Source organism: Gadus macrocephalus, chromosome 9, assembly GCF_031168955.1.
Source record: "Gadus macrocephalus chromosome 9, ASM3116895v1".
Classification (NCBI taxonomy): Eukaryota; Metazoa; Chordata; class Actinopteri; order Gadiformes; family Gadidae; genus Gadus; species Gadus macrocephalus.
The window spans coordinates 20,932,449-20,944,001 of NC_082390.1; positions in this window are offsets into that span (position 1 = coordinate 20,932,449).

Consider the following 11,553-nt stretch of genomic DNA (forward strand, 5'->3'; position numbering starts at 1 on the left):
AATGAGTCTCTCGTCGTCCATGTTGCCGACCCTCTGAGACCCACCGGTCATGACGTAATAATGTTGATGTGAAGTTACATGAGCTGAGTATTGTGTTTTATTTTGAAAATTGACCGGATGCTCTATGGCTTTTACTTTTCACTTCCTGCCCGGCTCGACCTGCTCTGTCGAAATTGACGCGGTTTAGCAGCGGCTCGCGGCAAAAATAGAATTGGACGGAACGATAGCGCCGCGGCGCGGCACGCCGCTCCTGGGACGCTGCTGAAACGTTCCGCGGCGCGCCCGGTGGAAATGGTCTCATTGATTATAGTGGAAGCGATCAGCAGCGGTGACCGCGGCGCAGCCGTCCCGCGGCGCGTACGCCTCCAGTGGAATCGAGCCTTTGGCTTTTTTTTCATTTATGTAAATATGTTGTTGTATACACTTCTGAGTGTATACATAAATGTTTAAATAAAACATATTTTGCCCAGGGCATGAAGTTTTTGTGGATGATTGGCATTCCAGACAAATAACAGTTTCATCATATATGGCTAGTATTGATCAAGTAGGCCTTTGTTTAACAATGTTCACTGTTGTTTATCCATGATTTCAAATAAGAATTCTCCAATGGCTTTTTAGTGCAAACCATTGGCCCATAGGCTATTACGAAAGTAACTACTTGAGCAGTTAAAGCCCAAATTACACAAAAATAACGTATTGAGTTTAAATCATTTGCTGACAGCTTGGTCCCCCCCAGTTCAAAAATCCCATCTGCGCCCCTGCGCCAGAGGGAAGGTACAGATTCTTCCGTCTGCCATTCGGGATCCTGTCAGCGCCAGAAGTCTACCACAAGAAAATACACATGATCTTTGAACACATACCAGGAGTCGATACCATGAATGATGACATCGTGTGGGCATCCAGCCGAGAAAAACATGATGTGCAACTGAGACAGGTGCTCGACCTGACACGGCAAGTAAACTTTAAACTCAACAAAGACAAGTGCCTGTTTGGAGTAAAGTCATTGACATTTGTGGGGGATGTAGTCTCTGAGGCAGGGATTAGTCCACACCCAAGGAAAACATCAGCCATCGAGAACACGGAATGTCCCGAAAATAAGGATGACGTCGGAAGGTTTCTAGGTATGGTAACTTACCTTGCAAAGTTCATACCTCAGCTGTCAACAAAGTCAGCGCCACTCATATGTCTCCTGGAGGAAAAAAATTTATGGACATGGTCACATGTCTGTTTTAAAAACTTGAAGAGAATACTCACCAACGAGCCTGTGCTTAAGTTCTATGACCCGGAGAAGAGCAACCTGTCGCCTATGCGTCCAGAGTATTGACATCAGCTGAAACTAGATATGCACAGATCGAGAAGGAGCTACTAGCCAGCACCTACGGATGTGAGGGATTTCATCAGTACGTACGTATATGGTCAAGCTTTTGAAGTGGAAACGGACCATATGGCACTGGTGTCAATCATGTCAAAGCCACTGACTGTCCTATGAGGATACAGCGCATGATGATACGGCTGCAAAAATACGACATGACGACGAACTACACACCAGGCATGTACATGTTCACTGCAGACACGCTTTCTCGTGCAGTTGACAAAAGCGAAAGGACAGATGAAACGGGAAATGCACAAATAAAGGCTTATGTGGACATGATAGTGTCATCCCTGCCTGTTTCTGAAGTGAGAAGAGAGCAGATCAGAAAAGAGACAGAGAAAGAGCACACTATGAGAACACTAAAAGAGACAATACTGAGAGGATGGCCTGAACAAAGACAAACATGTCCAGCTGCAATACAGGACTACTGGATGTGTAGAACGGAACTCACTGTTGGGGATGGTATCATATACAAAGGAAACAATTTTGTCATTCCACCTGCAATGCGAAAGGAAATGTTACAAAAGATTCATGAAGGACATTTGGGAGAAGAAAAATGCAAGCGGAGGGCACAAGAAGTTATGTATTGGCCAAGAATGATCAAAGATATCAGCCATACTACGGCTTCTTGTGAAGTATGTCTCACATACAGACCCAAACAGCAGGCAGAGCTGCCGATGCCACACCAAGTGCCGAAATACACATAATACAAGGTTGGAGTTGACTTGTTCGATTGCAATGGAAAAAATCATATTGTGGTTAAGGACTACTACTCTAACTATCCAGAAGTTACAACATTACAGTCCACAACCAGCAGAGCCTTCATTGCTTCTCTGAAGACCGTTTTTGCGAGACATGGAGTCCAAAATGAACTGTTTTCAGATAATGGACCACAGTTTTCAAGCTGCGAATTTGAAGCATTCGCTAAAGAGTGCGATTTTAACCACCACACATCAAGCCCAAACTACCCAAGGTCAAATGGAGTTGCAAAGAGCTCAGTTAAGATCATCAAAGGAATATTGAAGAAAGTACATGACAGAAATGAGGAATTTCACAAAAGTTTATTGATCTACAGGAGCGCGCCACTACAAAATGGCCTGTCACCAGCCCAGATGTTGATGGGACGTCGTATTCACACTTATCTGTTAAAACCTGCTAAAACCAAAGGGAGCAGTTGGTTAGCAGCTGCTCTTTAGTAAGGGGCACGCACTGATTTGCCTCTACTTGATGCAGCTCCTCAGGGATTGTGAATGCCATCAGGCGTAGGCGCTCGCATGTGGCCCCAGAGAGAAGAGGCTCCTGCTGAGTTTCCACTACCTCAAAGACCAGGCCGTGCTTTTCTCCTCTAATGACTCATGGCTCATCACGTTACAAGTTGAATTCAGGTAGAGAGCCAACCTAAAGTACCCTTTTTTATATTGTCTCTTTTTAGCCTATTAGTCTGTCATTATTTCTATCATTATCTGTGTCTGTATGTGTATGGCTTTGTGCTTATATGGGATGTTTGAGTTTATATGTTGTTCCCAAGTTACGGAGCAACATATTCCCTTTGAGGCAATAAAGGTTTATCTTATCTTAACCTTTAACCAGACCAAGTGTGTGGAACAAGCTGTGATTGGCAGTGACAGCAAGAACGGGTAAGCTATATATATATATTAGTGCTGTCAAGAGATTAAAATATTTAATCGCGATTAATCACATTCATGTCATAGTTAACTCACGATTAATCTCAATTTTTTTTTAGGAGACGACGCAGCCGATGCCTTGCCATGCCAACGAGATACCTGCCTGGGCGGGTCCCCTGTCTACCCGGGGCTTGGACAAAGGGTGGAGGAGAGTGGCATCCCGCCCCGTAAACCTCGGCTCGGACCAGCCCGAGGGTTGGTCCTGGATGGCCGATACCACCGTCACCCACCAGCCGGCGACGGAGAGCACCGACCGAGCTTGATTGGGGGACACCTGGCCGAAAGCCGAGGTGCCACTATAAAAGGAGCACGAGGACCGACATTTGGGAAGACCAGGAACGGGAGCGAGGAAGGAGGAAGCGCTCGTGTCCCCGAGAGGCTAGAGGCCCACGGAGGCCCTAGAGACCGCGTTTACTTTGTTTGTTTAAGGTGTATGCAATAAATGCCGTGATCGGCTTTAACCCTCAGCGTGATTTATACCTGGAACCCGGCTCATTCGAGGAGTGGGTTGCCACAATATATATATATATATATATATATATATATACTGTATATGTATATATATTTCATTCGATAGGCTACTCCACTCACTTACCTGGGTATGGGTGCATGAGGTTGACCTTCTGGGGGAAGGCCTCATCAGCCACAAAAACAGGCAGTGTCAGCACATCTGTCCCAGGCAGAGGCGCGTGTGGCGGCAGAGGGAGTTGTCCCTGAATGAGCTGCGATCCAAACTTGGTCAGACAAAAGACCCCAGCATCACTTTCCCTGCCGTAGGCTCCGATGTCATTGAAGGTGAAGAGGTAATTGGCATGACAGACAGCCATCAAAATAAATTAAAAAAAAACGTATAATTGAAAAGCTGCTGCCACTGTTAGCTGCCGCTTAGACGCGGACGTGCTTGCCATCAATTGCTCCAATACAATTGGGGTAATCCCACTTTGTCCAGAAGTCATCGCTGATAGCTCCCCATTGCGCGCCTTGCGGAAACTTGACCTCTTCCTTCAGCCCAGCCCACAGAGCCTGACACACCTCCTTAATTATATTGCAGACCGTTGCATTGCCGAACTTGTAGCTGGCTGCCAGGGCTTGCTGGCTGACCCCTGCTGCCAGAAAACGGAGTGTGACCACTAGACGCTCAGCATTGCTGACGGGCGCTCTGCGGGACGCAGCATGTTGTATCCTCAGGGCTACTAGGCCTAGCAATTGGTCAAAAGTAGCGGTGGACATCCTGAAGTATTGGAACTGCCTTTTGTCGTCTAGCTCTCTCATCGGCAAAACTAAAGAAATAAACTCGCCATTGATGTGACGGTTCTCATTGAGTGGTCTCACATGCCACCGCCGCGTACACTTTTTGCGCCTTTTTATTTCGGATGAGGCAAAGTAAAATCAACAGATGCCATGTTTGAGATTGATAGATTTGGAGATTGTCGATGCCAGTATTTATAGACACGACAGTGCCCTCTAGAGGATGTATTGCGTAACATCCTTAACAACACTGAAACCGGACGAATTTCGTCCAGATCCGTAGGTATGAATCGGAATATCAAAGGTAGACTCACAAATTACTTTGTCAAACCTCCTTTTGTTTTTGTCAGCCACAGAGTTATTGATGTTCTTCCACAGACTCTTCGCCACAGTACTGGCCTTTTGATCTCTTGTAGGGATGGCCACGACATACTTTGTGAAGTTATCTGTGATCACTAAAATATCCTTTGTGTTTTTGCTATCAGGCTCTATTGAGAGGAATTCCATGCAGCTGAGCTCCATTGGCCTGATGGTATTGATGTTTACGAGTGGGGCCACCTTGTCAGGTGGGGCTTTTCTGCGGACACATCTCTCACAATTCTTCACTTTCCTCTCAATCTCTGAGGCCATTATGGGCCAATAGAAACGAGATCTGGCAAGTTCCACTGTTCCTTCATGTCCCATATTATCGTTATAGTTTTGCGACACAGTGGATCTGAGGGCCTCAGGGAGAACAACTGCATCAGGATCTCTATTCCAGACAGGCGCTCGGTAAAGAAGATCATCTTGTAGCTCAAGGCGCTTCCATTCAAGATCAAGTGAAGATCATGGGAGTCAGCTTTGTTATTGGCAAGTAACTTGGTCCCAGCTAATGACTTTTCCAATGACAGGATCATTTCTCTGCATCTGCATGAGGTCAGGTTGACTATATTTTTGGATTGTCAAAAGACCATAGTATAGATAGTCAGGCGGCTTAGGACCAGATTTGAGAAAAATGGGGACACGGCGGACAAAAGCACCAAATTTTCTCCACAGGTTCTCCATCACCATACCTTTTAATTTAGAGGGGGTTCCACTTAATCAAGATGGTGGAAGGCGGCCATCTTGGATTTCCAAGATTTTCGCATGTAAAACCTATAAATGTCAATATATCAGCTTCCAAGTCACTTAGAAGGTCAATCTTGGTGTCAAAATGTACATTTGCTGGGTCAATGAATGCAGTAAAGATGTTAGGAATATCAGTAAGTGATGTTTTACCAACAGTAGATAATTTTTTTTGCATGCTATTTACATAATTAGTCAAATTAGTTGACCATTATCTTAGTTACAATTAGTCCATGTGCCAGGGGGGTTGATCGGTATCATCGGAGGGACAAATGCTATCATTGTTTTTTGGCAAGGTATACACCCCTAGTACTAGAAAAATCACGATAGCAGTGCAGGGGTGATAGCGAAATCACTTTTTTTCAGCTCATGAGGTTACTAACCCCCTAAGATAAATTCCGTTTTTGAGATCTGGTGTATATCTGGTTTAGGCTCATGATAGGGATATTGTCAATATTCCATAATATGGTGCTTGGTATCATTGGAAAGGGGACCTTTTAGGCTTTCATTTAAGCCCAGGACTGAATCTGTCTGACAAACGGAAAGGTCACATGACGTCTTTAAACTAGAAATAACACACATTTTATCACAATTTCCGCCTAAACTGCATGCTTTCTTTTATCCTTGGGGCATGAAGGAACATCAGGGACACAAAACTCAACAACTTCAATACTCAAGGCACTCTGATGATTCAGAAAATGTATAATATACCCATACTATTATTTGTGAGAGCCTTAAAGGCACCCAGTGCAACTTTATGTAAACATTCAATGAAAAATAAACATTACATTTCTAGTCTTTTTTACACGTAGAAAGTTTCAATAACTCCATACCATTACATATCGACATTCAAGGAGCAAAGATGAGACGTCGTTGTGTGGTGAGAACTGATAGAAAATCGTAAACAACAACAATCGCCGGTGGGGAGAAGCCATTTTTCCATTGACTGGAAGCCTGCTTTATTTATTGTAGGTTACAAAAAATAAAGAAAATGGCGGCATTGTTGTTGTTATCGATTTTCTATCAGTTCTCACCACACAACGACGTCTCATCTTTGCTGCTTGAATGTCGGTATGTAATGGTATGGAGTTATTGAAACTTACTACGTGTAAAAAAGACTAGAAATTGAATGTTTATTTTTAAGCCTCGAAAGTTGCACTGGGTGCCTTTAAATTACACTTCTTCAAGTCTTCAAAATAGAATGGAGCCAATAGAATGGACAGTAGCTCATGCACGGAATGTTGATGGATTTTTGACAGTTTAGAAAGGTTTTGTCAGTTTGGTGAAAAGATCGTTGGTTCAGTTGACTGGTTATAACAACACTACTAACTATACCATCTTCAATCAACTTCCAGTGAATTCCAGGGGTATTAAATGTAAGTACAAAATACTTTTTCTCTTGTGCTTGTGAATTGATGGGGAATAGACAGAGGGAGATTATACGTACAGCTGTACCTGTAACAGTAGCTAATGTAAGCTAGTAACTTTTGTCCAGTGGTTTTTATGTTCATAAAATTTGTCATTGAGAAAGCAGAGCGAGGTTTCTTTCAGAAAAGAAAGCATGGGCTAATATTAGAGGTAAGGGTAGATAAGGCAGAGTAGGCTATTTCTTCAAGGTCAGTCATTGCCATGTGTTTTTTACTGGTAAAATAAGCCTAATAGTATTTTGCTGGTCATATTGCAGGATCAGAGGAACTGTCATAGACAAGCTGGTACTATACGATACAAGACAGGGCCATACTTGAACTAATGATCTGGTGCACATGATGGATTGGACATTGTGTATTGTATGCCAAAAGTCTACTCATGAACCACTCCGATGCCCTTTAAATGCGGATGGATTTGAAGAGAATTCTGAGCCATACAAATCCTTCCTGGACAATGTGAATTCTTTCAGGGAGCTGAATCAACTGCCAGTACCACTTCCTTTTGATGAGGCCAGTAATGTGGAGCAGTTCGCCAGGCATCGTGCACAGTGGCATAAGTCTTGTCACTTTAAATTCTGTGCAGACAAACTGGAAAGAGCACGGAAGAGGGCGAGAGCTAGTTTTTCTGAAACCTGTGCTGCAGCTGAGAAACGACAGCGGCGTGAGCCTCTGGACAAGAGCGCATGTTTGTTTTGTGGAAAGTCTGATGGACGACTTCACAACTACGAGAGTCTTGATGCAGATTAGAATCTCAAGGTTAAGGCCACAGAACTGGGTGATACGGAACTATCAAGCAGACTTGCGGGTGGTGACGTCATTGCTTTAGAGGCAAAATATCACCTGACTTGCTTGACTGGATTTCGAAATCGACATCGATCGCTAACAAGACAACGCCAAAACTCCTCAGACTGTAAGAAACAAGAGAGTCAAATCAAATCCAAAGCCTTTGTAGAGCTTGTCAGCCATGTGGAAAATTCTGTGGAATTCCACTTCAAGTTCTCATCCCTGCGTGAACTGTATGAAAACCGCCTGCTCAAGCTTGGTATCACAAAGGAAATCAACAAGGTCCGCTTCAAGGAGCAAGTCCTGAAGTACTTTCCCTATGCTCAGGAGCAAAGAGATGGAAAGAATGTGGTAATTTTTTTTGAACCAGGAATGCAGGAAATGTTGAAGCAGGCATTGAACTCTGACCATGTGGAGGATGCACTGATTCTAGCCAAGGCTGCCAAACTTGTGCGCCGTGATATATTCAACTCTGCTGGATTCAGGTTCAATGCCTCGTTCCCCTCGGAATGCCAGCAGAACTCTGTTCCCATCAGTCTCAAGACCCTGGTGACAATGATGCTGGTCGGTGCAGACCTGAAGGATCAGAGCACTACTGACTCCCAGGCCTGCCTCACTATCTCACAGACCATCTTGTTTAACTGTAAGAAGAAGGCTTCAACCTCCAAATCACGACATTCACTGGAGTACGAACCACCCTTGCCACTTTACATCGGACTAAGTATGCACACGCAGACCAGGTCAAAGAAAGTGATAACACAGCTCTTTGATTTGGGCCTCGGTGTCAGCTATGATCGGGTGGTGGAAGTGGAGAATCAGCTGGCTACAGCTGTCTGTGAGAACATTGAGAAGAACGGTGTTGTGTGTCCTGCTCAGCTACGCAAAGGCCTCTTCACTGTTAGTGCTCTCGACAACATTGATCATAACCCATCAAGCACCACAGCCAAAGGGTCCTTCCATGGCACAGGCATCAGTCTTTTTCAGTTCCCCTCCATGTCTAATGTGGGACACTGCCAGGATGGAATAGGCATGCCTTCGCCAGAAACAAAAAGGAATCATCGCTTACCTGACAACTTCACCAATGTGCCGGCAGTTGCACTCAAGAAGGCTAATGTGGCTGTTCCCAAGACACCCAATCCGACAAAAACAATCGAGGGACACCTTAGTGGAGCACATGTGAAAGAGGAATGCTGGATTGAGCATTCACTGAAGGTGATCGAAAAGGAGGTGCTAGACCAGGGAGACATTGTGGCCTGGTCAGCCTACCACGCATCTCTACATGATGTATCAGATGACCTGCAGCCTGCTCTCACTCAGCTCTTGCCACTGTTCTACGAGAAGGCTGCTACGGCTTCCATGATCAAGCATGGGATGGATGTACAGCGTGAAGCCACACAGTTCCTGAATCCAGGACAGATCCCAGTAATGGCTGTGGACGCACCACTGTACGCACTGGCCAAATATGTTCAGTGGAACTGGCCTCAAACACATGGTGAAGACAAATGTGTAGTCATGTTTGGCGGCCTCCATATCGAAATGGCAATGTGGAAGACATTTGGTGACTATTTGGAAGCTTCTGGATGGACCACAGCACTGACTGAGGCGGGCATTTTTATCCACTGGCACAGCCGACTCCTTCCTCAAAGCATCCCACCTCACCAGGACAAGACATGCCCATCAAGTGAGCACCCTGGCACTGGCAAAGCTGCAGCACAATGCCTTCTTGGACATGATGCCTGAGGGACCACATGATGAGAAGACCAAAGAAGCCTGGAGACAAGACATGATCAGAAAGAGTCCAACATTCCAGTACTGGGATACCATCCTCAACATGGAACTTCTGGGTCTGATATTTGTGCGGGCCCACAGAGAACAGGATTTTCCACTCTATTTGGAGACACTCAAGGCTCTTGTTCCATGGTTCTTTGCCCTTGATCACCAGAACTACGCACAATGGATCCCTGTCCACATTCGCGACATGGAAAGCTTGCCCTCATCCATTCACAGGGAATATGAAGAACATGGCCATTGGGTCGTTTACAAGACCACAAACAGATTCTCTAGCATGCCGATAGATCAGGCTCATGAGCAGAACAACGATCTGGTGAAGGGTTCCGGGGGTGCAGTGGGACTCACAGAAAATCCCTCTGCCTTCAAGAAGTGGATGATCGCAGGGCCTGAACAAGCACGACTCCTAAAAGAGTTTGAGCAAGAGTATATGTCAGAAGAAGTCAAGAAACAACAACATCACGAAGAAGGACTGTCCACACAGAAGATATTCAAAGGCCAAGCCCTCACTCTGGTGACCACCATCAGTGGGATGAGCAATCCGTTCCTAGACAACACCCCAGAGCTACTTACGCTGGACACACGGAATGTGATTGACGGGTCTGTGGTCAACACTGTCCGCACTGTGGAATCAGTGGGCAGGGATCAGTACAACAACTACAATAAGACAGTGATAGTGGACCGCACACACTCCATCCATGAGCCCATCAAACATAACTCGCTGCCGCTCTTCAGATGCCCAACACCCAAGACCAAGAGCAAGCAGGCAGGGCAGATCTCAATGTTGAAGGATGATGTGGCACTCTTCTCACGATTGTACATAGCCACTCAACACAGAGAGGGGGACCTGAGCACCTTCTTTGAGCACGAAAACCATCCATACCCTCCTTCTCTATCTGATAGAGGGAAACTACGGCTGGGAAAGAAGTCAGATCTGCTAAACGTCCTTGCACAGAAGACACAACCGGAACCTCCTGCTACTTTTGATGTCAAAGTACTTGACGGAGCTGCTGTGGTCCACTTCCTGTCCCCTACCAACATCACCACGTTTGAAGAATATGCCAGCTGTGTCTTTATTCCCCACATCATGAAACACTTGTGGACCTCTAAAAGAGTTGACGTCGTCTGGGATACTTACTTCCCCAGCAGTCCAAAAGAGTCAACCAGGGAGAAGCGAGGCAAAGGGATACGACGGAAGGTGTCTGGTCAGAACAAGCTGCCGGGGAATTGGCCAGATTTCCTGCGTGACCCTAAGAACAAGGAGGAACTCTTCACCTTTATCTCAGGGAAGATTGAGTCCACTGTGTGGCCAGAGGGGAAGCTGGTCTTCATTACCTCTGGAACCAGAGTGGTCGGCACAGACACCAGCCACTCCATGCTGCCATGCAACCATGAAGAGGCCGATACTAGGATACTGATCCACCTGCTTGATGCCCTGGAGCATGGCTCTTCTACCTGCTTGGTGCGCACTGTGGATACAGATGTTGTTGTGATCCTCATTGGCAAGTTCCATGCCCTGCTCACCCAGTATCCAGCTGCAAACATCTGGATTGCTTTTGGCACTGGCAAGAACTACACCTATCTGCATGTAAATACCATCAGCCACGCTCTGGGAAAGGACAAGTCAACCGCTCTTCCAGTCTTCCACTGCTACGCAGGCTGTGACACAACCTCAGCATTCTGTGGGAACGGGAAGAAGTCAGCATGGATTGCTTGGAACTCCTACCCAGAGGTCACACAGGCCTTCAACTACATAGCAGCAAATCCACACACTGCTGTGACCATAGATGCCCAACACTTCCGATGTCTGGAGCGCTTCACTGTTGTTCTTTATGACAAGACGAGTGAATTGGAATCAGTGAATGGTGCAAGAAGAGAGTTGTTCTGCCAGAAGACCAAGGCAATGGAACATATTCCACCAACCCAAGGAGCAATGATCCAACACGTGAAAAGAGTCACTTACCAGTCTGGGATCTGGTCAACATCCGAAAAAACCCAGCAGCCAATACCCAGCCCTGAAGGATGGGGATGGACACTGGATGTAGACAGCCAGGCCTGGCTTCCTGTGTGGAGCACCTTGCCAATCGCTTCAAAAGCCTGCAGTGAACTAATCAAATGCAGTTGAATAAAGGACTGTACGGCAAGG